Source organism: Saccoglossus kowalevskii, chromosome 9, assembly GCF_978046115.1.
Source record: "Saccoglossus kowalevskii chromosome 9, keSacKowa6.1, whole genome shotgun sequence".
Lineage (NCBI taxonomy): Eukaryota > Metazoa > Hemichordata > Enteropneusta > Harrimaniidae > Saccoglossus > Saccoglossus kowalevskii.
Window position 1 is genome coordinate 30,178,967 of NC_140649.1, and position 16,684 is coordinate 30,195,650.

The following is a 16,684-nucleotide window of genomic DNA, read 5'->3' on the forward strand; positions in this document are numbered from 1 at the left end:
AATCAAAAATTCAATCGGTATGAAAGATCAGAATAAAAGCACAATTTTATAATAAATTCACCAGAAATATTTTTCTTTTTTTTCTCAGGATCACACTTTCACAGATTTTATCAGATTCATCACTCCATCTGAAAACTCTTAGCTAAAAAATAAACTCAGGATACCATTCAAGAAAGCAACAGTTTGTCAATATTTGAATTCCAATATTTTTGATTTAATTGTATGTAGAAATAAATTGCACTTCATTGTTATGTACATTGTTTATACATCTATTAAATTACCAATTTGACATGGACATAAAAACTATATTCTTTGCTACTGGGTATAAAACCATATATATCTAAGGTAATAACATATTTTTCATCATAAAACAATAAATAGAAAGGTACTGTATTTGTTTTATTAGAAGCGCATATAACCGAAAAATTTTAACCATAGAAAAATCTCTGTAATTTTCATGTATGCGCTACTAATAGAGAAAATATGGTATATGTATATCAAAGATCCTATGGGTATATGAAATAAAAATAATAAAAATAAAAATAAAAACATAAGAAGTAAATTGCTGTCATCTTTGTTTGTGAAAAAAAATCTATATATAGATTATAGGGGATTATAACAATACAGAAATTGCAATAGTTGCCTAATTTAATTTATTAATTAATATCATCAGAGGGAAAATGATGTCATCACTATCTTTGTGTCACGTGACATCTATTGGCTAAATATGGAAATTGAAACGCCATATATGGTAGTCTTGACAATACAAGGTCCTTGAATGACAGTGATGTTAATAACCTTGGACAGACAACAGAATCTGAAGCTATCCAATAAATAGATGCACTGTTTATGAAAAAAAAAAGTCATTGATGCATAAAGAAGCATGAATTGAGCTGTTCTTGCTGCATGAATAATTTAAAACATAGCACATAAAAATAAACCACCTGTGATGAAATCCGGTCAGCCATTTTGAATGTTTTGAATAACTACTAATTATCACAATATTTCAACATGTACTCATTCTATTGGCAATTTATATCACAACCAGAAAAGGAATGATGACAATAATAAACAAACTTCTAGGAATATAAAAAAAATGAAATACAACTGGTCACCTAGCAACTATTGACAATAGTCCACTAAAAATTTCAATCCATAATATTTCAAAATTGATACCACCTGACAACTACTTTATCATAGATCCCTAATACAACAAATGTCACTGCTATAACACAAGGTATAAACATGCCAGTTTAAAATTAGGTCATTATTTCTATGGTCCAATGACTACACACCTGACCTCTGATGACCTACGGTAGTTGTAAACTGCTACTGATGACTCATAAACATTGGGCGGAACTTCCTTAACATTTTGCAGGTCAGTATTAAACTTTGAAGTGAGACTCTTAAAATTTACTCTAGAAGGTTACCATTAATATTTGTGAAAGTTGAAAACTACAGCCATGCGTAAAACCATCATGTTTTTTATCTAAAATTGTACAATAATGAAAAATCAGCAAAAGTGTGACCTATTTCACCAACAAATAGTTTTGTTTATCCAGTAATGTGTCAACAACAATGCACTTCAGTCAATTATTTATATGTAAATTACAGTGCCTAATTTACAAATATTTTTACCATAACCTCAGATTCTTTAAGTTCAGTTCAAAAGTTAACATTCGCAATAGAGAAAAATACTGATAACCCAAAACAAATTAGAATTCCACATTTTTTGGTGAGAATAATCTGTTTTAATAGTTTAAACAACCTGAAAGATTTTTTGTTAGACAAACACTTCTATCTTTCACATCACATGTGAAACTTAATATAAACTAAATTACACTTGAAGAATTTTTTGAATATTTTATTTTTAGGTTATATAAATAAGCAATGTTCTTTCAATATTTTTGTTAGAAATCTTTGGAGAATTTTGACAATATGAATATTATGTACTTATGTACACACATAATGCAGACAACTTTATATTTTGTTTTATAATAGCATGCACTTATTTTTGTTTTTTGCATGTATTGAATGATCATTTGATTTTAAATTACTGTTAGAACACTTAATTTTCGCTTGGAATTTATTTTCGCTGAAGGGATGATTCAATGAAAATAAATATACTTTCTTCCCTATATTTCACATTAAACTCATCAAAAATCATCAAAAATAAATTCCATAAAAACGCCCAAAAAGCCTTTTCAGTGAAAATTAATTCCAGCGAAAATAAAGTATTCCACAGTATTAGAATTATTAATACAATACAGCATAAACAATTGTCTCAAAATGATATGAATCTGAATAGTAAAAATGCATAGTAAAAATGTTAAAATGTTCATTTAATGATAACTTAATTGATGATTGGCAGATATAATAAGTGCAAGTAGTGTACCTATTAAACACCATGGTAACATATGGTATGTTCTCAATATTAAAATTTATTATTAATAGTTAGGCCACATTGTTTAAATGTTATGTTTACTGACAAATTGTCAAAACATATGCATGCCAACACACATGTACCTTAGTGAAAAACATATTTCATTTTTAATCAAAGAAAGCTTAGAAAGAACTCCCGTGTGCTGAGAGTTTTGGAGACACATTAAAAATTAATTCAAAATTACTTATACTTGAGATATTGATGGAATAGCTGAAAACTAATTATGCAAATAAGGTAACTAATATGAACAGATTTAAGTGTAAAACTAATAAGGTCTGCACAATGTACCAAGTTTCATTGAAATGTGATTAGAACCAAAAAAATATTAGTTATTATGCTAATTAGAGAATTAATATGAACAGATTTTAACTCAAAATTAATCAGGCTGTCTATTGTTCTAGAGCATTTATGGACCAAGTTTTATTAAAATGTGATGATCAATACTTGAGATATCAGTATTAATTAATTATGTTAATTAGGTGATTAAGAAGCATAAATATTTACCAAAAACTAATATGGTGCATAGTCTTAGGTTCATTGAAATCCAATGAGTGGTTTTTAGACATCAGTGCAACAGCCATAGAACAGCAAAAAATTAACTAATTATGCAAATTAGGTAATTAATAGGCACAATTATTTATCCCAAAATTAATCAGGTCTCTGCACAGTCCTCAAGTAACTATGTACCAAGTTTCATTGAAACATGATCATTACTACTCGAAATATCAAAAGCTGAAAATTAATTAATTATGCAAATTAGGTAATTAATATGTACTGATATTACCCTAAAAACTATCAGGTCTGTGCAGTGTCATAAATATGACACCTATGTACCAAGTTTTATTGAAATGTTATGATTAGTACTTGAGATATCAGTGGAAAAGCCGAAAATTGATTAATCATTATGTAAATTAGGTAATTAATAATATTAACAGATTTCTACCCAAAAATAATCAAATCTGCGCATTAGTTCAGAGCATCCATGTGCCAAGTTTCATTGAAATCCAATGAGTGGTTCTTCAAAAATCAGTGGAACAGTCATAGAACAGCTTAAATTCAGTTAATTATCATGCAAATTAGGTAATTAATATTCATAGATTTTTACCAAAACCTAATCAACTCTGCGCATTATTCCAGAGCATTAATGTACCAAGTTTCACCAAAATTTGATTAGTGGTTCTTGAGATAACGGTGGAACAAAAACAGTGACATACATACATACAGACATACAGACATACAGACAGGGTAACTGCAAAGACTCCCTTTTGTGCTTCGCACACGGGAGTCAAAAATTGTTCATACATGTTGTATTGTTCATAGCTAAGCTGAATTTGATATTATTAATTTACTTGGATCATATTTATGTTTCTGAATGAATGCAGCAGAATTAGCTGAAGAATACACATTTTCACAACATCAAAGAACTATTATCTTGTTTTACATTTTCACAGGTTGTGCTCATTTTAGTGTGTTATGAAATTCACATGTGCTGAATAGAATAGAATAGAATAGAATAGAATAGAATAGAATAGAATAGAATAGAATAGAATAGAATAGAATTGGAATAGAATAGAATAGAATAGAATAGAATAGAATAGAATAGAATAGAATAGAATAGAATAGAATAGAATAGAATTGGAATAGAATAGAATAGAATAGAATAGAATAGAATAGAATAGAATAGAATAGAATAGAATAGATTAGAATAGAATACTTTCTTTTTCGGTATATAAATAATAGTAACGACTTTGTTACCATGAATTTTATTATGAATTAATATAATCACTCTGAAGAAACTGTTTTGGTTTTCCAAAGGCAGTAAGAATGTAGTTAATTAATTCTGTAAATTTTTGGTAATTATAATCATTATAAGTATAAATTTCAGATGAGCAATTAAAAGCATGTAAAAGAAAAACCAGAATACATGAGTTTTCCTTCATCTGTGTATAGTTTACATTGAGTGATAAAATGAACTTTGTTCTCAAGTTAAGTACATGAAGGGCATTTTCTTTCCTTGGTTTCAGTTTTTAGTCATGTGTGTTGCCCAGTTTCAATATGTAATTTATGGCAGCTAAGTCTGAATTTGCTTAATGTTTTACTACTTGTCTGTCATTCAACTGTTTTAGATAGGTTTCTTGATGAATGGTATGTTTAAATAATTTAAATATTCTCATTTTATAAATATCACGATGTATGTCTATATCACATATGGTCTCATAAGAAAAGTAAACATTTTAAACAGTAAAACATGTTTTCTCTACATTGTACATTTATAATTACATTCACTATTATGCAAACATATAATTTAATCAGTATGGCCAGACTCAATTCTTACATGTACCTGTATGGTGACAAACATTTGGTATAGGTTTGTCTCAAAAACATGTGCAAACGTACAATAGCTCTTATTACAGTTTTCAATTTAAAATTGATGAGTGGATATTTTTTATTACTTTTAATAATTATAATGAGCAAAATATGATTTCACACAGTTTGTATTTGTGTACATCAAATACATATCAATCATTCATCATTTCGTTGTCATGACAATTACCAAATATAAATAATCTACATGCCAACCAGTCTTCAGTACTAAATCTTTCATATCAGATATACCATACTTTCTCTATTAGAAGTTTAATATATGCTTACAAAATCAAGGTTTGCGTAAATGAAGCAGTGTGAAAAGCACACATAGTTTTGTGTATTTTTTGAAAAAGCTTGACTTACATTTACATATATAAAAAAAAAACAAGTTTATTTAAGGTTGTAGGCAATAATTTGTTCTACATTATAGTGAAAAGGCAATTCTAATAGAACGAATACTGTATTTGTTTAACTTCATCAGAAATCTGGTTTTACATATGTGAAATGATAAATAAGAAAAAATATTGCAATATACCAAACTGTATCCTGGGACTATCTAACATCATAACTACCGATAAGTGCAGTTATAAACGAATGACGTACTAAAGCAATGGTAATACTAGTATACCAGTACATGGATAGCCAGAACACCATGGGCTACTTGACCCAGATTTTGCTCAAGTTCAGTCTTTACCAAAAATGTTAGTGAGTTATTTATAACTTTGGAGAAAACTTGACATTGTTCAGGATTGCACAAAATCTGATATGTGTGCAATAGTAACACATTTTGAGTTTCCTTTCATGTTTTTCATAAGTGAGTTGACATTTCATTGCAAACATAATAAATATATTTTTAATTAAAACCACTATTATAAAATTTAATCTTTAGGAACTTACAACAGGATGTTCATACTTCAAAATAATACAAATTATAAAACAGACACAAAACAAGACTATATTCAAGGCATGACTTTATAGATGCTTAATTTTAAATCATTTACAAACACAATTACAAGTTAAAGAATCTAATGGTATCTATATAACTAGTATGAAAATAATTTGCTTACGTGACAAAGTAACTACACAAAAAATACATATATGAAAACCAGAATGTAAAACCAGCACCCAATCACCCCTGACCTACCACCACCCATGACATATTCACCTCCACCCCTATTCTCATTCCCATATTGTAAATGATGTATGCAGATAAATACTTTTCCATATTTTCACATATTTTTCCTATTCAAAACAATATTTCTTCAGTAATAAAAACACAGTTATTGTTAGTAATAGTTTGAATTTTAAGTACATGTACATTTCTTTGTGTGATCACAGGTCTAGCCTCTAAGAGTAATTCTGCATAATAATTCATAATTTGATATTATTTTCTTATTAAAATATTTTCAATCATGCATGTTGTTACATGAAACTTTCACGATTTAATTAATATGGTCACCAAAGTTCAATAACACAATAGGGTTTGAAATGTGTTTAGAAAATAATTTTGTAGGGTAGGAATTTTTAACACAATATTTATATTTTAGTGATTATGACAAACTCACTAGCTATATAACTGTAATAACAAACTTGGAAATTCAAAACAACAACTGAGTTGCATTCCAGTGCAAAAATGATGAGGAAATTAAACAAACCTGTCTACAATGGCAAAGAACCTCCTTCCCTTCAAGCAGTAAAATAATATTCCATTAGATGTTACAGAACATCATCACCACGACTGCCACTATCACCTCCATTTCCACAATAAAAACTAAATCACTGTAGCTTAAATAAAATACATGAATTCAGACCCAGTGAATAAGCTCTACTACATGTATATCAAAATAGTGCAATTAAATCACAGTGAAAATTAATGATTCTACGGTATACCATATTTGTTCTATTAGAGGTGCATCTCCTATAAATGCACATATGAAACAAAAATTGCATTTGCTTATCATTTAAATATAAATTACTCATTTATGTTTTTCAAGTAAGCACATGCACTACCAATAGATTCAGTACAGTATTTCAAATACAGAAAATTGAATGAAAGTGAATGTTGCTTTGAATTTAAGTCACGGTGCAGTCATGTATATTAGGTAAACACAAGATGTTTTAGATTTGAGTGAATGCATTGTCCGATAGTGTTTGTACACTAGACTAGGCTCACATGACATGTGACTTCTCGTTGTAGGTCAACAAGACACATCAACACTCTAAACTATGCAAAGAAGTTTTCAAGAGTACATATAACTGAAAGATTTTTGGAATTAATAATAATTTAGTTTTAGAGTTTGTGTAAAATGTTTACAAACAAAGTAATGTGAATATATTTTAGCTGAAAATAGCAAATTGAGATGACATATATATTAAGTAAATTATTTTCACTGATAAAAAATTATATAAACTGGATTTTATGCAAGCTGGTTTATTCTTTGAATATTTTTTTCAATTGTCAAGTTTTTTTTCACCTTCCACAAAATATTTTTTTATGCATAATAATTAGCTACTTTGCATATCAAAAACCCTTACACTGCCTTTGGTCACCTTCCATAAATCTATGCATATTAATTAGTGAATTTGCATATCAATCATTTTACTATACTTGTTATATTTGTAACCTTCCACAAAATAGTCCCATTCAAAATCTCCTTGTTTGTGTGCAAAATATTAAGCAGAGTTATTAATTATTTTGCACTTATAATCTGTCAGAAAAAATTGAGAAGTAAATTGATAAAAAATAAAAATTTTAAAGGGATTCATTGCTCATTCCTGCTTTTAAAAAATAACACACATCTAAGTTTTAAAAGTTATAGTGAATTTCATGAGATGTTTCAAAGAATGTTATCACTGACAAAAAAGATACACAACAGAAAAATCAAGTGAAAACAATATATGATGTAAAAAATGTACGTCCTTCATGAATGGAATTGTTTTACAGGGAAAAAAAATTATGAGTAATCTGATAGAATTTTTGATATTTATTACATATAGAACTTCCTGAAAGTCAAAGGAATTACATCATTACAAGTTATTTATAAAAACACTGGTATGTGATGGCATTGTGCACAGTCTTCTGAGTCACGAACACAATGCTAGATGATGTGACATGACCGATAAGGTATAAACTGTAGATAAATTCCCAATTTCTGAGATCGTGGTTTTTCCATAAAGAATACAGGAGGGTGTACAAAGTACCCGGGTGACAACTTCTTTTGCCGTACTGAGTGGGGCTGATTTATACGTATCGTGTATGTCAGTAGAGCATAAGGAGTCGACCATTTCAATTCATATGGGGTGTTTGAATATAGCAATTGAAAGCGGTTGGCTCGGTACATCAGCGAGGTAGAAGCGAAAAGTGTTCCAATATCAGAGTCTGTGTACCGATGACAGTACTCCTGATATCAACAAAATTCTGCCCCACCCAACTTAGAGTTTTAGTTGATGACAGAATATTACAAAGACATTGGTTGTTGAATGAAGCTGACAGGTGAAGAGACAAATCAACACTGTAGGTTTTATGCCATTGAGTCCATTGCCACTTTAAAATCTGTTGTAAACCTGTTGTAAACAAAATTACCAAAAAGATTCTACCAAACCTGTGATCAGTTATGATTATTATATATGTAAAAGACTAGGAGTCTGAATTACAAAAGTACAGAAGTACAAAATACAGAAACACCAAGAGAGTTGACCTGAAACTTCTTGACTCAGATTTGTGACATTGACACCTAATATGCTTCCACTGAGACAGACTGACAAACTAACAGACAGACAGACAGACGGACAGACTGAAGGACACCAACATAATTATGGAGATTCATTTGTATTCCAAAAACTCATCATTAGTCATAAATTATCAATTTAAATACCAAATTAGGTAGTTAGTTATTTATAGTAGTTGCCAAGTTAAAATTCTACCAGCAAAAAAGAAAAGAATACAATCATTGCAGTAGAACAAGATGTTTCAATCAGGAAAACAAACTGCTCTAACAAATAATAGAGATGGTGATCTTTTTTTTTTTATTTTTAATTATTTATATTCATGCAAGAATTTCATATACATTTTATACATATAATTACAAATATTCTAGAATGAGCTAAAAAATTGTAATGTGAAGTCATTCTTTATAGCCTATCTATCATCCAATTTGCGTTAAATCCAAAAGCTAAATTCATATAAAAATTCCTAGTTTTATACACTTTAATTTCTTTCTTTATTGTTTCTTTTTACTAAATAAATAAATAAATAAATAAATAAATAGTACATGATAATTCATGATAAGTTTCCATGGTAACAGCAAAAATGGTTTTATTTCACATTATCGATTAATGTACCTATTATCTGCCTGTTCAGTACCATTTACCACTATATATTGAGGTCATGTTGTATATAAGATTAACAGTACACTGGCTATCCACTTAAAGTTGATTATATTGTAACATATCTAGACATAAGTTTCACTTACACTGTCTACCACAGAAATGCATTAAATGACCACTAGATAACACATGTAGGCTTCTTTATCCCCAAGTCTAAGCTATACTTGTACATTTTTTTCTGTGGTTCCATGTGGTTGGATAAATTTTTAGATTTTTAAGAACAAAAACATGAGAATTCATAAATTACTTTATATAAATAAATATTTCAAACAGGTAATAATAGTAGCAAGATATTTTACAAAATGACTAAGAAAGTTGTAACCGCTTCTAAATAAATTTATGCAAAACAAGATGATTTTTCAGAAACACATAGGATTAAACCAGATACGAATAATTATCTTTTATTTTTTTCATCCCACAATGACTGACTTTGGCAAACTGTCATCCCAGAAACTCAAAAACCCAAAAATTCAATTGGAAATATTACAAGTGGTGAATCACCTGAACAAGTTATTTATATATATATATATTTTTTGGCCAAATTTTATTTTCAAATTTACACTTCTTACTTTTTCCTTTCAGTTTTGGTTTTCATAAATTTGAGGATAGAATTCAATGTTAATGGAGTGGTATACTAAAAATAAATTCCGTGTGACTGGTGTATTATAACAGTATCCAACTGTTCACCAATTCTCAATTATAACACCCACATTTTTTTCACAGTTTGAGGTCATTGTCTAAGTTGTACAATTTTTTTTTTAACTTTATCCTAAATTTAAGAATATTGTCAACCAATCAACAAACAATAATTGCATATTCTTTATTTTTTGGTACAGCATTTTAAGAGAGAAAAATAGTGTATCTAAGTACATTTTATGCTGATTTAACTGGTTGTTATAGTTACACTATATTTAATATCATCAATTTTCTATCTAGTATTTAATTACTATTCCCAACAGCATACCTATACACAATCAGCCAACACAATGCAACTCAACCTGTGGCAACAGTTGTATAAAGTGAAGGTAATGTAATACATATACTAGTATGTGTTATTAGAGACATTAAGATACGTTACGTTCCCGTTACGTACGGAAATCTTAAACTCTCTAATATTTCATAATTCAACATTTCAACAGAAATAATAGTAAAAATATTAAACTGCATTTTTACAAGTAAGTGTACGGTCATTATGCCAGGCTTAATATATTCTACCATGGGATTAATATTTTGTTAAATTGACGGAGATCTGTGGTAATATCTTGTAGTCCATCACTTAAAAATACTTCCGCACATAAGACTGCGTGGAATACGTACTGAACACTGGAATGCTAGGATAGTTCCCGCCAAACTTTTGGTCAGAATGTTCCAGATTTTTATGTATTTTTCTATCATTTTTTTGTTCATTTTGAACTAAATAATTTTCCCATTGGACGTAGTTCTGGAATAAAATCTTTGAAAAATATGGAAAAAAAGTTTAAGGATTATTGTGAGAACACAGACTAAAGTTGACTTTCGCTTTTAAAGCATTAAGTACTCATTCTGTGTAGGACAGCCATTTTTATTGTTATATCATTGATAGCAATTATGAATTCATTGCAAAACTCTACTAGTCCAATTCAGAAGTATTAATTTTGAATAAGGATAGCACTAATTAGTAGTCTAAGACCTTGAGTTAATGTCGTGATGTCCAGCACATGGTATTTCGTGAGAAAAACTGTAATATGCAAAAAATGGTAATTTCAAAAACATTACACCCAAAAATTGGTTATATATACCGGGGATATATAATTTTTTCACCAGATGACACCAACCAGATATTGAGACAAAACCTTGCCATACAAAACAATGGTAAAATGCCTCAAAAATTATTTTCACTCAATTATAAAGAAAATTACATTATTTGTACTTTATAAGTACGGAAGTGTTCTATGTGAAGGCACTGAACTGGTTGAAAAAAATGTCATAACAAACCAAAATTAATTTTGAAAACTTTGGTAAATCCCGAACAAAAAAATTAATTGAATTGGCCTTGCAGACTGTTACATTCAAACCTATTGTATTCATTCCCAATTTTCAAGTTCACACGTCAGTAACCAATCAGTGGGTGGCTTTCTCAGTTTGGAATATAAAAAAAAAACGATTGAATCCGGATTCCTTCATTTGTATATTGCCCAATGGGTAAGATATACCGCTAATTAACCCAATCAGTGGATTGAATTAATTAATGAGTTTGGAATGCAAAAACTTATAGAATCCGGATTCCTTTTGATTGTATATATTTGCTCAATGGTAATATAAACCGAAAAGTCTCAGTCCTTCAGTCTGGTATGATTTGGTTCTGTCATAGTATGTTATATCTATTTACCAGTTGTGTTTGTAATAAAAACCCTTTGAAACCAATAAACTGAAGCTGGAAGTCTGTGGCAAAATTATATGTCCACACAACTAGGGAAATGAGAGATTACTTGAGGATTGAATTAAGTTAGTAAATAAAGCTAATATAGTCTTAAAAGCTAGTTAATATGAGCACATTGCCATATTATAATAGTGGCTACCTACCTGTATATAATAAGAATTCAGCAATACGGTAAACAAAGGATGCTTCGATGTAACAAAGAAAATAACGTCCAAATCACTTCACAATTCCCCTGGAAGTTAAAAAGTAGCCAAATATATGAATTCCACGTACGTTCGGACTGGTTATGGGTACAGTTTGGTTTATAGGATCTGTACGCAGTACGCTTACGCCGCCTATGAGAGCACTCCCACTATTATGTGGCGGGGTAGGTCACGCATTACAATATGAATGGAAAGGAATTCGTTGTATATTGTTGACATGAACAGGGTGACGCAGAACAGAGGAGACAATAACATAACAGGCGATTCAATGCCAGGCGGGGTTTCTACGTACAGTAAACCTACTCACATTGACGTTGTAAGAAATATGGCCATATTGTCGGCGCAGTGTTTTGGAGTGGAGTGGAACACAACAATCGCGATGATCGACGTTTCAAATGTAAACGTTGTCAATGGCGGAGCTGTTTATCTCTTGATTCAAGCATAATCAGACCGCTATTATGAACTGGAAACATGCTGATGTCACACCGTGAAACTCTAGATCTCATTGCAACGATATGATACCATATAGGGGTTTTGTTATGTGTTATGAGTTGGTCTCCTCCCTCGATCCGTCTTTTTTGAAACAAAATCAGCTGCGATCGCCCCCAAGCAATCGTCCAAAAATATATAAATATAAATATTAGGACGCACGATGGCGCTCTAGCAACACTCTTCGGAGGACAAAATCCCGATAGTAAACATTTACCGTGGCAACAAGGCTGGTGTTGTTGTTTTTTTGTTCTACTGAGATTAGTTTTTCCTTGTGAGATCAGTTTGTCCTACCAGGACTTTTCTACTGGGATTAGTTTGTTCTACCTATATTGGGATTAGTTTGTTCTACTGGGATTAGTTTGTTCTACGGGATTAGTTTGTTCTACTGGAATTAGTTTGTTCTATTGGGATTAGTTTGTTCTACTGGGATTAGTTTGTTCTACTGGAATTAGTTTGTTCTATTGGGATTAGTTTGTTCTACTGGGATTAGTTTGTTCTACGGGATTAGTTTGTTCTACTGGGATTAGTTTGTTCTACTGGGATTAGTTTGTTCTACGGTATTGGTTTGTTCTACGGGATTAATTTGTTCTATGGGATTAGTTTGTTCTACTGGAATTAGTTTGTTCTATTGGGATTAGTTTGTTCTACTGGAATTAGTTTGTTCTACTGAGATTAGTTTGTTCCACGGGATTAGTTTGTCCTACTGAGATTAGTTTGTCCTGCATGATTAGTTTGTTCTACTGGGATTAGTTTGTTCTACGAGATTAGTTTGTTCTACTAGGATTAATTTGTTCTACGAGATTAGTTTGTCCTACCCATATTGGTATTAGTTTGTTCTGTTGGGATTAGTTTGTTCTACTGGATTAGTTTGTTCTACTGGATTAGTTTGTTCTACTGAGATTAGTTTGTTCCACTGGAATTAGTTTATTCCACTGGGATTAGTTTGTTCTACTGGGATTAGTTTGTTCTAATGGGATTAGTTTGTTCTACTGGGATTAGTTTGTTCTACTGGGATTAGTTTGTTCTACTAGGATTAGCTTGTTATGCTGGGATTAGTTTGTTCTACTGAGATTAGCTTGTTCTACTGAGATTAGTTTGTTCTACTGGAATTAGTTTGTTCTACTGGAATTAGTTTGTTCTACTGGGATTAGTTTGTTCTACTGGAATTAGTTTGTTCTATTGGGATTAGTTTGTTCTACTGGGATTAGTTTGTTCTACGGTATTGGTTTGTTCTACGGGATTAATTTGTTCTATGGGATTAGTTTGTTCTACTAGGATTAATTTGTTCTACGAGATTAGTTTGTCCTACCCATATTGGTATTAGTTTGTTCTGTTGGGATTAGTTTGTTCTACTGGATTAGTTTGTTCTACTGGATTAGTTTGTTCTACTGAGATTAGTTTGTTCTACTGGAATTAGTTTATTCCACTGGGATTAGTTTGTTCTACTGGGATTAGTTTGTTCTACTGGGATTAGTTTGTTCTACTGGGATTAGTTTGTTCTACTGGGATTAGTTTGTTCTACTGGGATTAGTTTGTTCTACTAGGATTAGCTTGTTATGCTGGGATTAGTTTGTTCTACTGAGATTAGCTTGTTCTACTGAGATTAGTTTGTTCTACTGGAATTAGTTTGTTCTACTGGAATTAGTTTGTTCTACTGGGATTAGTTTGTTCTACTGGAATTAGTTTGTTCTATTGGGATTAGTTTGTTCTACTGGGATTAGTTTGTTCTACGGTATTGGTTTGTTCTACGGGATTAATTTGTTCTATGGGATTAGTTTGTTCTACTGGGATTAGTTTGTTCTACTGGGATTAGTTTGTTCTACTGGGATTAGTTTTTTCTACTGGGATTAGTTTGTTCTACTGGGATTAGTTTGTTCTACTGGGATTAGTTTGTTCCACGGTATTGGTTTGTTCTACGGGATTAGTTTGTTCTACTGGAATTAGTTTGTTCTACTAGGATTAGCTTGTTCTACTGAGATTAGTTTGTTCTACTGGGATTGGTTTGTTCTACGGGATTAGTTTGTTCTACTGGAATTAGTTTGTTCTACTGGGATTAGTTTGTTCTACTGGAATTAGTTTGTTCTATTGGGATTAGTTTGTTCTACTGGGATTAGTTTGTTCTACTGGAATTAGTTTGTTCTACTTGGATTAGTTTGTTCTACTAGGATTAGTTTGTTCTACTGGGATTAGTTTGTTCTACGGGATTAGTTTGTTCTACGGGGATTAGTTTGTTCTATTGGGATTAGTTTGTTCTACTGGGATTAGTTTGTTCTACTGGGATTAGTTTGTTCTACTAGGATTAGTTTGTTCTACTGGGATTAGTTTGTTCTACGGGATTAGTTTGTTCTACTGGGATTAGTTTGTTCTACTGGAATTAGTTTGTTCTATTGGGATTAGTTTGTTCTACTGGGATTAGTTTGTTCTACTAGGATTAGCTTGTTATGCTGGGATTAGTTTGTTCTACTGGGATTAGTTTGTTCTACTGGAATTAGTTTGTTCTACAGGATTAGTTTGTTCTACTGGGATTAGCTTGTTCTACTGAGATTAGTTTGTTCTACTGGAATTAGTTTGTTCTACTGGAATTAGTTTGTTCTACTGGGATTAGTTTGTTCTACTGGAATTAGTTTGTTCTATTGGGATTAGTTTGTTCTACTGGGATTAGTTTGTTCTACGGTATTGGTTTGTTCTACGGGATTAATTTGTTCTATGGGATTAGTTTGTTCTACTGGGATTAGTTTGTTCTACTGGGATTAGTTTGTTCTACTGGGATTAGTTTTTTCTACTGGGATTAGTTTGTTCTACTGGGATTAGTTTGTTCTACTGGGATTAGTTTGTTCTACGGTATTGGTTTGTTCTACGGGATTAGTTTGTTCTACTGGAATTAGTTTGTTCTACTAGGATTAGCTTGTTCTACTGAGATTAGTTTGTTCTACTGGGATTGGTTTGTTCTACGGGATTAGTTTGTTCTACTGGAATTAGTTTGTTCTACTGGGATTAGTTTGTTCTACTGGAATTTGTTTGTTCTATTGGGATTAGATTGTTCTACTGGGATTAGTTTGTTCTACTGGAATTAGTTTGTTCTACTTGGATTAGTTTGTTCTACTAGGATTAGTTTGTTCTACTGGGATTAGTTTGTTCTACGGGATTAGTTTTTTCTACGGGGATTAGTTTGTTCTATTGGGATTAGTTTGTTCTACTGGGATTAGTTTGTTCTACTGGGATTAGTTTGTTCTACTGGGATTAGTTTGTTCTACTGGGATTAGTTTGTTCTACGGGATTAGTTTGTTCTACTGGGATTAGTTTGTTCTACTGGAATTAGTTTGTTCTATTGGGATTAGTTTGTTCTACTGGGATTAGTTTGTTCTACTGGGATTAGTTTGTTCTACGGTATTGGTTTATTCTACGGGATTAATTTGTTCTATGGGATTAGTTTGTTCTACTGAGATTAGTTTGTTCTACTGGAATTAGTTTGTTCTATTGGGATTAGTTTGTTCTACTGGGATTAGTTTGTTCTACTGGGATTAGTTTGTTCTACGGTATTGGTTTATTCTACGGGATTAATTTGTTTTATGGGATTAGTTTGTTCTACTGGGATTAGTTTGTTCTACTGGTATTAGTTTGTTCTACTGAGATTAGTTTGTTCTACTGGGATTAGTTTGTTCTACGGGATTAGTTTGTTCTATTGGAATTAGTTTGTTCTACTAGGATTAGCTTGTTCTACTGAGATTAGTTTGTTCTACTGGAATTAGTTTGTTCTATTGGGATTAGTTTGTTCTACTGAGATTAGTTTGTTCTACGGGATTAGTTTGTTCTACTGGGATTAGTTTGTTCAACTGGGATTAGTTTGTTCTACTGGAATTAGTTTGTTCTGTTGGGATTAGTTTGTTCTACTGGAATTAGTTTGTTCTATTGGGATTAGTTTGTTCTACTGGGATTAGTTTGTTCTACTGGAATTAGTTTGTTCTACTGGAATTAGTTTGTTCTATTGGGATTAGTTTGTTCTACTGGAATTAGTTTGTTCTATTGGGATTAGTTTGTTCTACTGGAATTAGTTTGTTCTATTGGGATTAGTTTGTTCTACTGGGATTAGTTTGTTCTACTGGAATTAGTTTGTTCTATTGGGATTAGTTTGTTCTACTGAGATTAGTTTGTTCTACTGGAATTAGTTTGTTCTGTTGGGATTAGTTTGTTCTACTGGGATTAGTTTGTTCTACTGAGATTAGTTTGTTCTACTGGAATTAGTTTGTTCTGTTGGGATTAGTTTGTTCTACTGGGATTAGTTTGTTCTACTGAGATTAGTTTGTTCTATTGGGATTAGTTTGTTCTACTGGGATTAGTTTGTTCTACTGGAATTAGTTTGTTCTGTTGGGATTA

General features: G+C 31.1%; 1 protein-coding gene across 2 annotated transcripts in view; it reads right to left on the bottom strand.

Annotated features, from left to right (window-relative positions):
• Positions 1-11,842, bottom strand: part of LOC100372364 (adhesion G protein-coupled receptor L3-like) — a 49,926-nt gene extending 38,084 nt beyond the window's left edge. For both annotated transcript variants that reach the window (XM_085503394.1, XM_085503393.1), the window contains exon 1: positions 11,759-11,842. The gene's annotated coding sequence lies outside the window, so the exon portion shown is untranslated. The remainder of the gene's footprint in view (positions 1-11,758) is intronic.
• Positions 11,843-16,684: the final 4,842 nt, after the last annotated feature.